Source organism: Periplaneta americana, chromosome 5 (genome assembly GCF_040183065.1).
Source record: "Periplaneta americana isolate PAMFEO1 chromosome 5, P.americana_PAMFEO1_priV1, whole genome shotgun sequence".
NCBI classification, from domain to species: Eukaryota; Metazoa; Arthropoda; class Insecta; order Blattodea; family Blattidae; genus Periplaneta; species Periplaneta americana.
In genome coordinates, this window is record NC_091121.1 from 17,438,092 (window position 1) to 17,451,165 (window position 13,074).

The following is a 13,074-nucleotide window of genomic DNA, read 5'->3' on the forward strand; positions in this document are numbered from 1 at the left end:
ACAAAAAGATTCCCTTCCACACTCTACCTACAGACTAATAGTAGAATTAAAATTCAAAGTCTTTCAAATACAATACATCCTATTACGAATTCTTAGGGATTCTGTACACATTATCCAATATCATTTTCAAGAAATACAATTTTGTTGATATGACAATGTGACATCAAACAAATCCCAAATTCAAGATTTAGTAGTTTTTTTTAACTTCATTAACGACTTAAAAAAATAACTGCTCTGTATTAAGAATCTTTGTTGTCACACTCACTGGAGAGCTGATGATTTAATCAAATCCTTCTCTCTAAACAAAATTAGGTAACTTTATGTTAGTTAGGTTACAAGGGGTTTTTAAGGAGTTTTAAAGACCTCTTGTACTTCAGCACTTATTGCGCACTCCCATTGCAATGGACATTAACATTGTCTTCCGAAATCTGTTCCTCAAGTAACTGTTTGGAAAAATACCTTTCTTCATTCAGAGCTGACAGTATGTATTTAGATTACTTTGAGAGGGCTCAATCCAAGATGTAAATTTAATTTGGTGCAAATGATAGGAACATAATTAAAATTAATTGTTAATTTTTGAAGAGAAAGTGCCGCACTATATCGTTTTTACTTTCATATTACATAATTAATTTCGATTGAAGGTGCTGTAATTGAACTGACGTCAATCGTGTAGTTTTTTTTTTATCTCTGGATTAGACTATCAGTAGAGGTTATGGCAAGAAGTTTTTCGGATGTTTTTGGAACTTGGAGAGGATGTTCGACTTTGGTCGTAGAATTTTGTAGACTGTGTTTATTTAGCAGAGTTTATATTGAACCACTGCTATCCAGACTGTCTGCACAATTTCTTCTTCTTCTTGAAGCATGTTGTATCCACCGCTGTATAATTAAAACATAATTTCAGATAGTGTTTGAAACTTCGATCTTGCTACGCAGCACCAAGGGACTGACATTGATTTGTGCGTTATTTCATGATTAAATGAAACAGCGATGATATAACTTTACCATGTCTAGAAAATTAAATAAACGAGTTTTCGTAAGGTCGAGACAAGAGTTATATAGTAGAGAGAGTTCAATGCAATCTTTTTCCTATTAATTACTTTTAACTCTAAGCAGCCTCCACTGAGAGTGCTAACATCATTTCTTATCTACATTCCGCCACTAAATTTAGACTCCTGGAAATGTGAAATCAACATCCGTGTTCTTGGTTTAAGTTGTTAGTCCTGATAATACATTTTACGGAAGACATTTTGAATTTTAGTAATACAATTCTTGTTTATGTCTGTTACATTGCAATGGTTGCACATATTATATGCAAGTATCTCCATTGCGGAAATGGAGGAATAGTCACCCCTCCCCCCCCAAAATGTTTCTTCAAACTATCGAGAGATAGTGAGAGGCGAGTTCATTTATAATACATAGCAATGTTATCACATAAAAACTAATTTGATATAATTCTAGCCACGTGCATCATTACAAATCAGCAAACAATTAATTGCAATAAAGATCTTTGTAGGTTTATTCACAAAATAAAATATTGTTACTAAATAAATATGATGCATTTAGCACAACAGAATTGGTTGGTCATGCCTAAATCATTTCAAATTTTACAGCCCATTTCCTACCTCTACTTTCTGGGATATCACGTTCTGAAACGCTGATGGTATTGGCTCAAGGGTTTTTTTATAAGAAAGGGAGAAAAAAGTAAAAATTTGTAATAGAGATGGTTACATTTCAAACATTGGTGTAAATATGAATATAACCAAGATGCAGAGAAATCGTTTGAAATTCCCGCCATTTTTTGTGCATGTGGCACTCCACTCATAGCTGCAAGAAGCTTCTTGCCAGATTACACTTAATCCAGCTTATGAGCCCCTCCCTCCTATTATTATAGAGCCCTCTTGGTCGAGGATCAGTAACATGTTAGGTTGGGTTTCTTTAGGCTTTTGGTATGCCTTATATCACTGCTATTTTTATAAAATCCAACGTATTTTCATGGAAATGTTTATTTTTGGCACATATTTAAAATAGAACTAATGCCACTCTTAATCTTCTCATCTTCACAGAAAGTCTAAAAACATAGAAATAAAGTTCTAAAAACACATTTTTAGCATGCAGCAGTGGATACCACACAATTTTTACTACAGTACATTATTTTTACATTTTTCAATTTTTTTTGAGAAGGTGGTTAGAGCTAGAGTGGCATAAATGCTTAATCTTTTCTACGGTCGTTTGAGCCAGAAATTAATGTATCTATCACTTTTAACAGAATACGTCGAAATTGATAAGTTTAAAAAAAGGCCTAGAAAAGATGTTTTCAGAAATATTTACCGAAAATTATTAAAAGTTGGAAAAATCAATGTGTGACCTCCTCATACCCTTGCCTTAACTTTGCCTCTAGCTGAACCACATGGTTGCTGATGCAACTCAGCACATTGGTACGGTCTTATATCTAACATCCTGAAATCCTGAGCCCTAACAATCATAGGCGCAGTTATGGGGGGGACATGAGGGGGGCAGTCCCAAACTTGGTCGAACTCATTAATTTTTTTATTAACGTTAGAAAATATTGAATTCAAAAGATTTTTCTTACTTTTGTTTATGATTAAGTTTCTGTGCTTAAATTTTATTGACGAATTGATGTCTTCAGAACATGTGTCTGGATTATAATTTTAAATTTCTAAATGTATAAGAATTTCTATACTTCATTTGAGGAATGGAAGCACTGTAATGTTTTTCGTAACAGCCTGTACTGATGTGTTAGAACTCTGCAGATGTTCAAGCAGCCACTTGGAGAAATATGAATTACATACTGCACAACAATACAGAAAAAAGAAAAGTGATCCCAGTATAATGTGTAAACTTAAACACGAGGTTAAATAAAATAATTTGAATTTACATTTCATATGGTATCTTGCTTTTTTAAATAAACACATAAAATAAATGTAAAATTCGTCCACTGCTGTGGAGTAATGGTTAGCACGTCTGGCATGCAACAAGCGGCCCCAGGTTCAAATCCTGGTTGGGACAAGTTACTTGGTTGGGGTTTTTCCTCAACCAATTGAAGTATAATTGCTGGGTAATTTTCGGTGTTGGACCTCGGACTCATTTCATCATTATTAATTCACATATCATCATCCATACAATAGCCTGGGTCAAGTTCACGGTGCGGCGTGCTGTACTTGTACAAGAGCACAGCTATTTGGCTACCCAATCATTCACAAAATAGGAGTGCAGTGCAAGCCTTCAGGTCCCTCCTCTGTACAAGAGGAAAAAAGGTGAAATTGTCTTTATACTCGTATTTTGTTACAATTTTACTTTATTTTACAATACCTTTATATGATATTTCGATATATTGTACCAAGGTCAAGCTAAAACGGGGGGAGGATATAAATGATGTCCCCCATAATTTCGTTATATCGGGATTCTATACTTTTAGCTTTGCCCCCCCATGAAACAGTTCTCTCTCTGCCTATGCTAACAATCCTGACCAATGACGAGAATGGGAAGAAAAGCATAACAAAACACAACAATGCACTATGTCCTGACATCTCTAATCAGGCCACACAGCTTGACGCTTACATACTAAAGCACTACAACAAAACTACCTTGCCTGTAGTGGTTTATGAAAATAAAGGAAATAAAATGTGCAATCTTACTGTTGTTGAAATCCTCTGCATCCCAACCATGTCAGAATGGACGTTGGAGCTTGTCGGCGTAGAGTTAGCCGATGTTCAGGAGAGAGAGAAGTATCAGCAGAAGACATCTGATCTTTCGGGGAATGTTGTCCTTATAGTGGAATCTGAAATAGTATCGAACCATGTTTATAATAATTTTAAAAATATTCTGATGGGATTTCATTTGGGAGTATAACAAGCATGAAACTTCGTATGCACTCATTCAGTAAATATGTCATTTACATTAGTAGAGTGCATGGTAGAATTTACAAGCCATATTAATTTTCATTATCATTGGCATTCATACAGTCCTCTCTGTAGATTGAAAACTCAAAAAAGTTTCATATCCATTGTTCAAGAATTAAAACAGAAAATCAATATCCCGAATTTAAAAGAAAACTTACAAATTAAACTAAACCCTTTAATTCTATTAAATATAGAATATAATCTAAATTTAACAGAAGAAATACTGAAATCAGAAGTAAACACTGAAATACTAAAACAATTTTGTCTTTAGAGACAATTAATATTACTGTAGGTACCCTCCACAAAACTGGCTTCATTTATACACTGACGGATCCTTGACCTCAAGAGAACAAGGTGCCGGTGCAGGTGTTACGTGCTGTCTCTTCTCACTTTATAGATCTCTTGGATATGGAACAAGTTTTGATGGAGAAATCATTGCAATAAGTGAAAGTCTTAGGAATCTTCTATGCCACATCAATAAATTTAAGAATGCAGTTATATTGTCAGACTCCAAAGCAGCTATTCTATCAATAGTCTCTAAACACACACCTTCATCTCAAACAGCAGAAATAACTAAAATGCTCTCTCAATTAATACCACTCAATAAAAGAATTGTATCCAATGGATACCATCCCATTGTGGAATCCTGGGAAACGAGAATGCGGATGCTTTAGCAAAGAAGGGCAGCACTGCTACTTACAGACCTGTTACTAAATCTACGTTTTATTCTGTGAAAACATTTATTAAATCTACATACTTAGACTTTAACAAACAAAATTTGATAACACAATCTCAAGGGAAAAATGGAACTCTCTGCATCAAAATCCACAGTTAATTCCCGATTTACCACGAAAATCGTCTGTAGCTGCATTTAGATTGGCAACAGGCCATGATTGTTTGGCCAAACACCTCCATAGAATTGGAATATATCAGTCCCCTAACTGCCCATTGTGCAACTCAAACCAAGAAATGGATTCGGAACACCTCAAAATCTGTGCTTCAGTGGCTAGCCATGATAATAGCCTTGAAAAATTTTGGAGTTCAAGAGGTCAAATGACTTTATTGTCAAATGCCTGGCATTAGAAAACAACAACAACACATTCATTATCAGAAGAAAAATATGGAATGTAAACGTATGAATTCGAAATGAAGCAGTAGAACAAGTGGACAGCTTTAAATGCTTGAAATGTACTGTAAGTAATAACATGAGCTGCTGCCAACAAGTCAAAGGATGCTTATAACAAAAAAAAAAATAAATAAATAAATAAATAAATAAATAAATAAAAAAAATAAGCAGCATCTCCCACGTAAGTGTGTACCTCTGGAAATATAACTAAGAGACTATTGAAGCACTTTGTGTGGAGTGTCGCATTCTATGGGAGCAGAAACATTGACATTACGGAGAATTAAAAAAAAAAAAAAAAATGACTAGAAGCATTTGAAATGTGGATATGGAGAAAAATGAAGCATGTCAAATGGACAGGCAGAATAAGAAATGAAGCTGAGCTAGAAAGAGTGGGTTAAGAAAGAATAATGCTGAAACTGATATGGAAGAGGAAAAGAAATTGGCTAGGTCACTAAGAAGGGTATTGTCGGACCATCGGATCTGTGCCCCTTCAGCACTGTCGTCGTTCTTGGAAAAGTTAACGCCTGTACTCACTCCATTCCACCCACTTTCCTCCCACCACGTTAAACAGCAGGCCACGAACCTTGCCGAATAGGGATGTTGCCAAACTTTCGTCAAACGGTGGTGTCCTAAATAACTGGTCCTCCATGCTACAATATCATTTCTTTCAATCAAAATAATCTTGTATTTCTACATTTTTTAAACCTAAATCCCATGTCTCAAATCACTTTCCGTAGCGTTTCTCTCCAACCATGGAAATTATTGCTTCTCTCAGAACCTTCAGTAATTTCTTCAATGTTGGAACTTCTTTCTGCACGGTATAAAATTCTTGTATCTTTCTTCTTAAAATATGTTGGTTCATATCATCTACAGAATAATTAAAGGTTAACTTGGTCTGTTCTTCCCTGGTGATTCTAGCTTTTCATCTCCTGCACAGACTCCCTCTCTCCTAATTTTCTTATTAGGAGCTCCGACCTGTCTACATAAATTACATAAAATGCTGTATTATTAGTATTAGTTAAGTAAGTAATTTTAATACGTAATCAATTGAAATAAAATAAGCCTCACCTGTGATCACAGCTGCTGTTTTGATTGCCTGATTTATAGGAAACAGATACTGACCTGTTTGTTTCTCGTTATCACAAAATGCTATTATGTACTTGCTTAATAATATTTTTTCCACCATTCAGTGCTACAGTATTCATGTTAAGTTGACAACACTGGACTGCAAGTGCGTGAGTAGTGGGGGAGAGAAAGGGAGAGAGGTACAAAAGAGAGAGATAGGAATGCAGGGAGAGAAATGAATTACCGAGGCTGAGAAGGAATTAGGGTTCAGTTCGCATATCTTATGGGGGCACAGATCTGATGGTCCAACCGTCATTGCACATAGACCACGTTTACACTAAACTTAAATTTAGTGTGTGCAAAGTATACTAAAACCCTAAAATAATGTAAGGTCACAGATTCAGGAAAGTTAAGGTTAGGTTAGGGTTTTAGTATATCTTGCAAAAACAAATTTTAGGTTTGGTGTAAAAGTGGTCTATATGTAATGACGTCTCCTAGCAAATTACCAAAATATCAAATGATAGACAATAACTTAGCTATTAATATATTTATATCGATCGCTATGTAGCTACTCGGCAATGTATACAAAGGATGAGGAAAGGAACTGGCCATCCTACCCCACTATCTCCTGGCCTAGTTGCTTCATAAGTGCTGCCTAATTGGTATCACTTGTGAGGTTCAGACCTGTCTTCAGACAGTTGACCAGTGGCGGCTCGTGAACTTGTGGATTGGGAGAGCTGCAGTAGATTTCGGTACATACAAATTTCACTTCTTGATACCATTACTAATAAGTATAGGACAAAAATAAATGCACTACATATCGAAAAACCAAAAATTCCTGACTTAGTTGGGAGATGTCTGTAGGACCATTTGCTAATCCCTAAGAAAAACTAACACCATCGATTTCAGTCTGAATTTCAGATCGGCAGACACTCAACTTACAATCTACCAGTTCATTTTGAATTGTCTTACAATAACCTTAAACAGTGGCATGTTCCAAATGATTTTTGAGAGGCTCGTTTAGATTACTCACGAACTGTAGCAACCCACGAAACACATCAGAGTTCTTCAAATCGTTTTTTCATCATGTCCCCTAAGGGGAAGTTCATATTGGCCACAAAATTTGATACAATCAATTTTTTTTTAAATAATTTCACTATTTTTTTTTTATCACTTCTTGATTATGTTTGACAATGTTTGTTCTGTTCGTTTCATGTAATTGCACAGCAGTATGAGTTGCGTAACATAGCCAATGAAACAACATTTTTCAGGTGAGACTGCGAAGATTCGTGCATTTTGCTTTTTAGGGGCAAATGTCCTAAATCTGTCACACCACTCCTAGTCCATGCAGTATCACCACCGAAGAGGACGCAAGGGAAACAAAATACAGATTTTTTTTTTTTTTGTTCACATCCACGTAACCACAAATGCTTAGCGTAAATTTCATTGTTATACTTCCTTACATATATGCACTATTTCGGCTGGATGAAGCTTGAGTAAGATTTAAGTCGGGTAACAGACGATCCTTTAATTTCACTTCATTACATCAATATTCTCCGCAAGGGAAAAATAAAATTAATATTCTGTAATTCACACACACACTCATGCTTGCACATTTGCACTGGTTAAGTTACGGAATTAAGACGTCACACCAAAGCAACACTCAGATATACTGATGGTCAACAATTTTCTAAAACTGGAAAAGAAGTCTCTTTCGTATTTTACGTGCTATATCAAAAGGATTCTACTCGCGCAATCATTTTGAGTTAAGGCAAATATTAGGTTCTGCTGGAGGCTGGATATATACGTAATAATAAGGCAAAAGAGAATATTAATTTCGTTATATTAACTCGATAAGATTCTACAACAATAAGTATGTGAAAAGAAAATAAAAATTTTGTCATTAAGTTTGAAGGGAATAGAGAATCCATTTGACGCAGCATTACAATAGCGGTGTGGGAGGAGAGGAAAGATCCCTTGTTGCCTGGCTCTGCAACCACTGCAGTGAGATATGGGTTTTAAACAGCAGCAGTTTTCCTCTGCTCTCCTTCACCTCTCTACCCCCTGACCAAGCAAGAGACACTTTCTATGAGCTGACCACCCTGCAGATCCCAGGACGACTTTGAATGCAGTGTCAATTCCAATGCAGTCGACGCGCAAAAAGATTATGCATAAGATAATAGTACATATTCCCAGCCAGATGAAATATAAAGCAATTTACCAATAAAAGCTGTAACAATTCTTCTACAAATTAAAATAAATATTATTTTTATTTTCCTGTCAAAGCAGGGAGTGCTGCAGCTCCGCAGCTCTTATGAACGAGCCGCCCCTGCAGTTGACTAAACAACAACATTATATTGCTCGTATGCAAAGACTAAGAGGAAGACAGAATATAGGGAAGATTGGAGAATGCTGGGATTGCAGTGGAAGACCTATCCTGGGGGAGAAAACTATGAATAAATGAATTATTCATTTTAATGGCATACAAGTATTTCTGTAACCAATGAAGCACTGGTAAAGAATTAAGACAACTTACACTAGATGATTCTTAAGTGTTCTTCTTCGTAAAGAAGTCACCTGTAACTTCCAATGATCGGAGGACTTTTTCTAACAAGCTCAGGAACTTGACTTGCTTCCTTCTGTCCCATGTCCAAGGTTGATGCTCTAGAAGAGATCAGGTTACAGCAATGTTAGTGTAATCCACATTTATCTGGCGTTCTCAACATTACAAATATTACGCTAGTAGATGGCAGTAGTGTGTTATGGTTATTGTTATCAGTTGTGCCAACTATGGAATCTTCATTGAACTTTGTGGACGGTTACTGGTCAAGATTTAGTTTCATTTTTATTAAAACAGTTGCAGTCCACTTCAATTATATCGATCCCAGTAATCAACGTCACTTGACAGATGATTTTCAATAAATCTTAGTATTAAACAATCTCTCATTCCTGACTATTCATAATATCATATAGCAGAAGCTATAACATAACCTAAATAATATAAACAAGTGTTAGAAAAGTTTTAATTAGGGATGATGAAATAAACATGAACAATTTTAAAAGAAACAATTATAGAAAGTACAATTTTCAAATTTCAATGTTTTAGTGATTAGTGGTTCAGTTGATGTTATATTGGACGTGTGTGTAAAAGAAGTGAACTCATTGATGTCTTCATTTATTTCTAAATAGGGTTTCAGGGAAGATGCATAGCTATTCTTCTTTTTGAATGCCAATGCAAGTCATATTTCAAAGTGCTGTGCATCGACTGGAGTGGTTTGTAATTTTCTGTTTTTTTTCTTTCTTTTTTTTTTTTTTTACGTCCAGACCAGTGCAGTTTGAAATGTTGACAAACAAAGAAACAAATGCTAGGGTAGTGATAAAAATAAACAAATGCTAGGGACGCGATAAAATTAAACAAATGCTAGGGACGCGATAAAATTGTGCGATAAGCAGCCATGATTGGTTGAAAGACGTCCTTTCGTAACGTTTTATTGGTCAAAAGTAGTGTGACGTAGTAAAAGTGTAATAGCCAACATAAACCATACTTTCAGCATACACTTGCCAAACAACCCTAAAGTGCAGCGATGCAAAATATCCCTCAAAGTTTCATCACACTATAAATGCGTTCTTAATAAGTTAATTTTGTACGTTTTTAAATTAAGTATTTTTCCAACTAATGACAAAGCAATAATTTTTCGACTCCTTTGCATTCATATCTTGCCTCAATACTCAATAAGTTTACTGTACATGGCATTCAAACTTTACACACTCATTAGGCATATTCAAATACCAAAATGACATTTGACTTTTTGGTTACTTGCAACCTAAAGATTCTATTCTCCAAATTAATGTAGTTGTACCCCTTTCACCCTGTACACAGAGTCTATAATCCAAAATCCAAGTTCTACACAAAACTTTCAAAGCACGACATTTTAATACTAGTTAGTAATTTATATTTACCAGTTTATGCATGTTTCCTGACTGGTATTTCATCCATAGCTGTCTCCCATCTCCTGTCTCAGAGCCACTTCCAGTCCGCAACTGCCCCAAAATATCCTGCAACAGGACACATGACAATCACATTTCTTTACAAGTGGCTTACATTTTCCACTACATATCAACAGCAAGATATGCAAACTGCACTGTTAATACAACATGCAAATCTTCACAAAGCTAAATACACTAAATTTAATTCTTAACCATATTCTGTCTTTGTATTATTACTACTGCTAATTTATTGTATTTCAATATAGACACTACTTAGTAATTCACGTTTACCAGTTTATGCAAATTTTCTGACTGGTATCTGAACCACAGCTGTCTCCCATCTCCAGTCCGCAACTGCCCCAAAATACCCTGCAACAGGACACATCACCATCACATTTCTTTACAAGTCCCTTACATTTTCCGCAACCTATAAAACGGGAAAATTTTAGAACACGGATTGCACCTACCAAATTATGTCTTAAAATACTAAAAAGAGCACATCTGTCTGCGTTTGTCGAATGCGCATCAATATATTCACGAAAAGGCACTTTTCAGTGCCAATAATTTATTTCGTGTGCACAAGGTTGCAATTTTGAAATAATAGGGAAAGGGTGCAATCCATGTTCTGGAGTATGCGCATCACTATATTTACGAAAAGGCACTTTTCAGTGCCAATAATTTATTTTTTGTGCACAAGATTGGAATTTTGAAGTAAGAGGGAAAGGGTGCAATCCATGTTCTGGAGTTTATCCCAAATTAGCGATGTACGCCTGCATCTACTATGCATCTACATTCATACGCTCAACTTTATTCAACGATTTCTCAAGTACCTCTAATTGATTTATAACTCTCACAATCCTAAAAATATTCTTACCTGGCATACTTATAACCATTTAAAAAAAAAAACACACAGCACAATAAAAATTACGCACCTCGTCAGCCATATTCATTTTCCACTCAATGTTGCCAACACACTTTTCAGCAATAATTCCAAAACAGTAGGTACTTCAAAAGTCGTCAGATTTCTTATTATCAATATAGAAACCATTATTTTTTCGCTTCAGACTATGTCAAAAGTTTCTAAATCCCTATTTCACCAATATAAAAGAGAAAACAAGTTGTTGGCAAAAAATAACTAGGTTTTAAATTCTAACATTTAACAAAACAGCTCAATTGGCAACATTGCTAACCGTCATCTCGAACTCTTTGAGACGACATCTCGCGAACAAACGAACCATCACAGTCCATATTTCATTCCATGGCGCACAATATAAAACTAATAAAATGTAAACTAAAAAAAAAAAAAAAAAAAAAAAAACACATTGTCGGTACTATTTCTTCACTATTATTGTCATACGACACGGGGAGACATGGAAAACTAATGCCTTCCACATCAAAGTAATATAGCCTACAATCTCTCTATAAAAATCATAACTCTGAGAAGTTATAATACATTCATTTCCAAATTAATATTACAAATCAACGTTTACATAACCTTTACGCTTCTAAACATATGCAATCATTATGTGATTTATCTATTCATAGTGCTACTATGCCTATCAAAGAATTCGAACAAGACTCCAACATTTTCGACAGAGAAAACATTCAATACATTTCATGTTTCATTCAATTAGCCACATCCCCATTCCCCCCCCCCTTTTTTACTATAAAACAAAGTCGAAATAAACATAATAAATAAGGGAAAACCCTCTAAAACTCCATCCTGTCCTCCCACGTCTCCTCACTGTTCTCTCTCTCTCTTTTTCCTCTGTCACCTCTCTGTCCACTCCTTATTACACTCTCTATCATCTGTCTTCTCCATTTTCTCTCAGTCATCTCTCTTCTCTGTTTACGATAAACAGCACATCAGGTGCCTTAACAAAGCACTTCTATTTTCATAAAGTTCAGGACCGTCTCAAGTGCACAAGCTTATCAACAAATGATGTTCTCACACATTTCTTTCTCAGGACATGGTAAATTCGGCAACTACTTTGAGACATTTAATATCAGCGTCATTGATGGAAATCATCTACGTGTGAACAAAGTGGTCCATCAATAAAACATATTTCCTTTCACTGCCCAGTTTTTACTGGTAAAAGGATCACAGAACATTTTAATTCACAAGTGCTGTGCAAGACAGTTTTTTTACGATATTTCTAACTTTAACCCTATTTCCACCTCTATCTTCTCTCTATTCTCTCTGCTTTCCTATGTCTTCTATCTATTTTTTCCACACCAATTCCCTCCATTTTCTCCTCTACTATCCCCTCTCTTTTCTTCTCTTTTTCATCTATTATCCCTCTACTTTCCCCTCCATTGTCCCTATATTTTCCCTCTATTTCTCCTCTATTATCTTCTCAATTTTCAATCTAACTTTCCCCCTACTTTCTCTTCTATTTTCCCTCCATATACTCTTCCATTATCCCCTCTATTTTCTCCTCCACTTCTTTCCTCTATTATCGCGTATATTTTCTCATCTTTTTTCCTTCAAATTTTTCAATCCTCCATTTTCCCCTGTATTATTCCCTCGAATTTTTCCTCAATTCCCTCCACTCTCTACTCTATTATCACCTCTACTTTCCATGTATTTTCGCCTTAATTTTCAACTCTATTAAACTCTGCATTTTCTCCTCTATTATACCTCTATTTTCCCTATATTTTCAACTCTATTACACTCTCTATTTTCTACCATATTATACCTCTACTTTCCTCTCTATATTCTCCTCCGTTGTCTCTACTGTATATCCCTCCTATTTTCTCCTCCATTACAATTTCCTCTATTTTATACTACATTATCCCCCTATTTTATCTTCTCTATTTTCTTCCCTGTCTTCCTCTCCGTTATCCCCTCTTAATTCTCTTTTATTTTCTCCTCTACTTTGTCCTCCATATCTCCCCTCTCAACTCTTTTCCCTCCTATGTACCTGGTAGTTTCTCCTCAGTTTTCTCCCGATTTTATCCTCTACCTCTATTTTC

At 35.4% G+C, this 13,074-nt stretch overlaps 1 protein-coding gene across 2 annotated transcripts in view; it reads right to left on the reverse strand.

Annotated features, from left to right (window-relative positions):
- The window catches only part of LOC138699486 (uncharacterized), a 77,983-nt gene extending 67,445 nt beyond the window's left edge, over positions 1-10,538 (reverse strand). Inside the window, exons 1-4 of one of the 2 annotated variants that reach the window (XM_069825407.1) lie at positions 10,390-10,538; positions 10,072-10,167; positions 8,648-8,775; positions 3,657-3,799 (exon numbers count right to left, since the gene is read on the reverse strand). The gene's annotated coding sequence lies outside the window, so the exon portion shown is untranslated. The remainder of the gene's footprint in view (positions 1-3,656; positions 3,800-8,647; positions 8,776-10,071; positions 10,168-10,389) is intronic. The other variant, XM_069825409.1, reaches the window with a different exon arrangement.
- Positions 10,539-13,074: the final 2,536 nt, after the last annotated feature.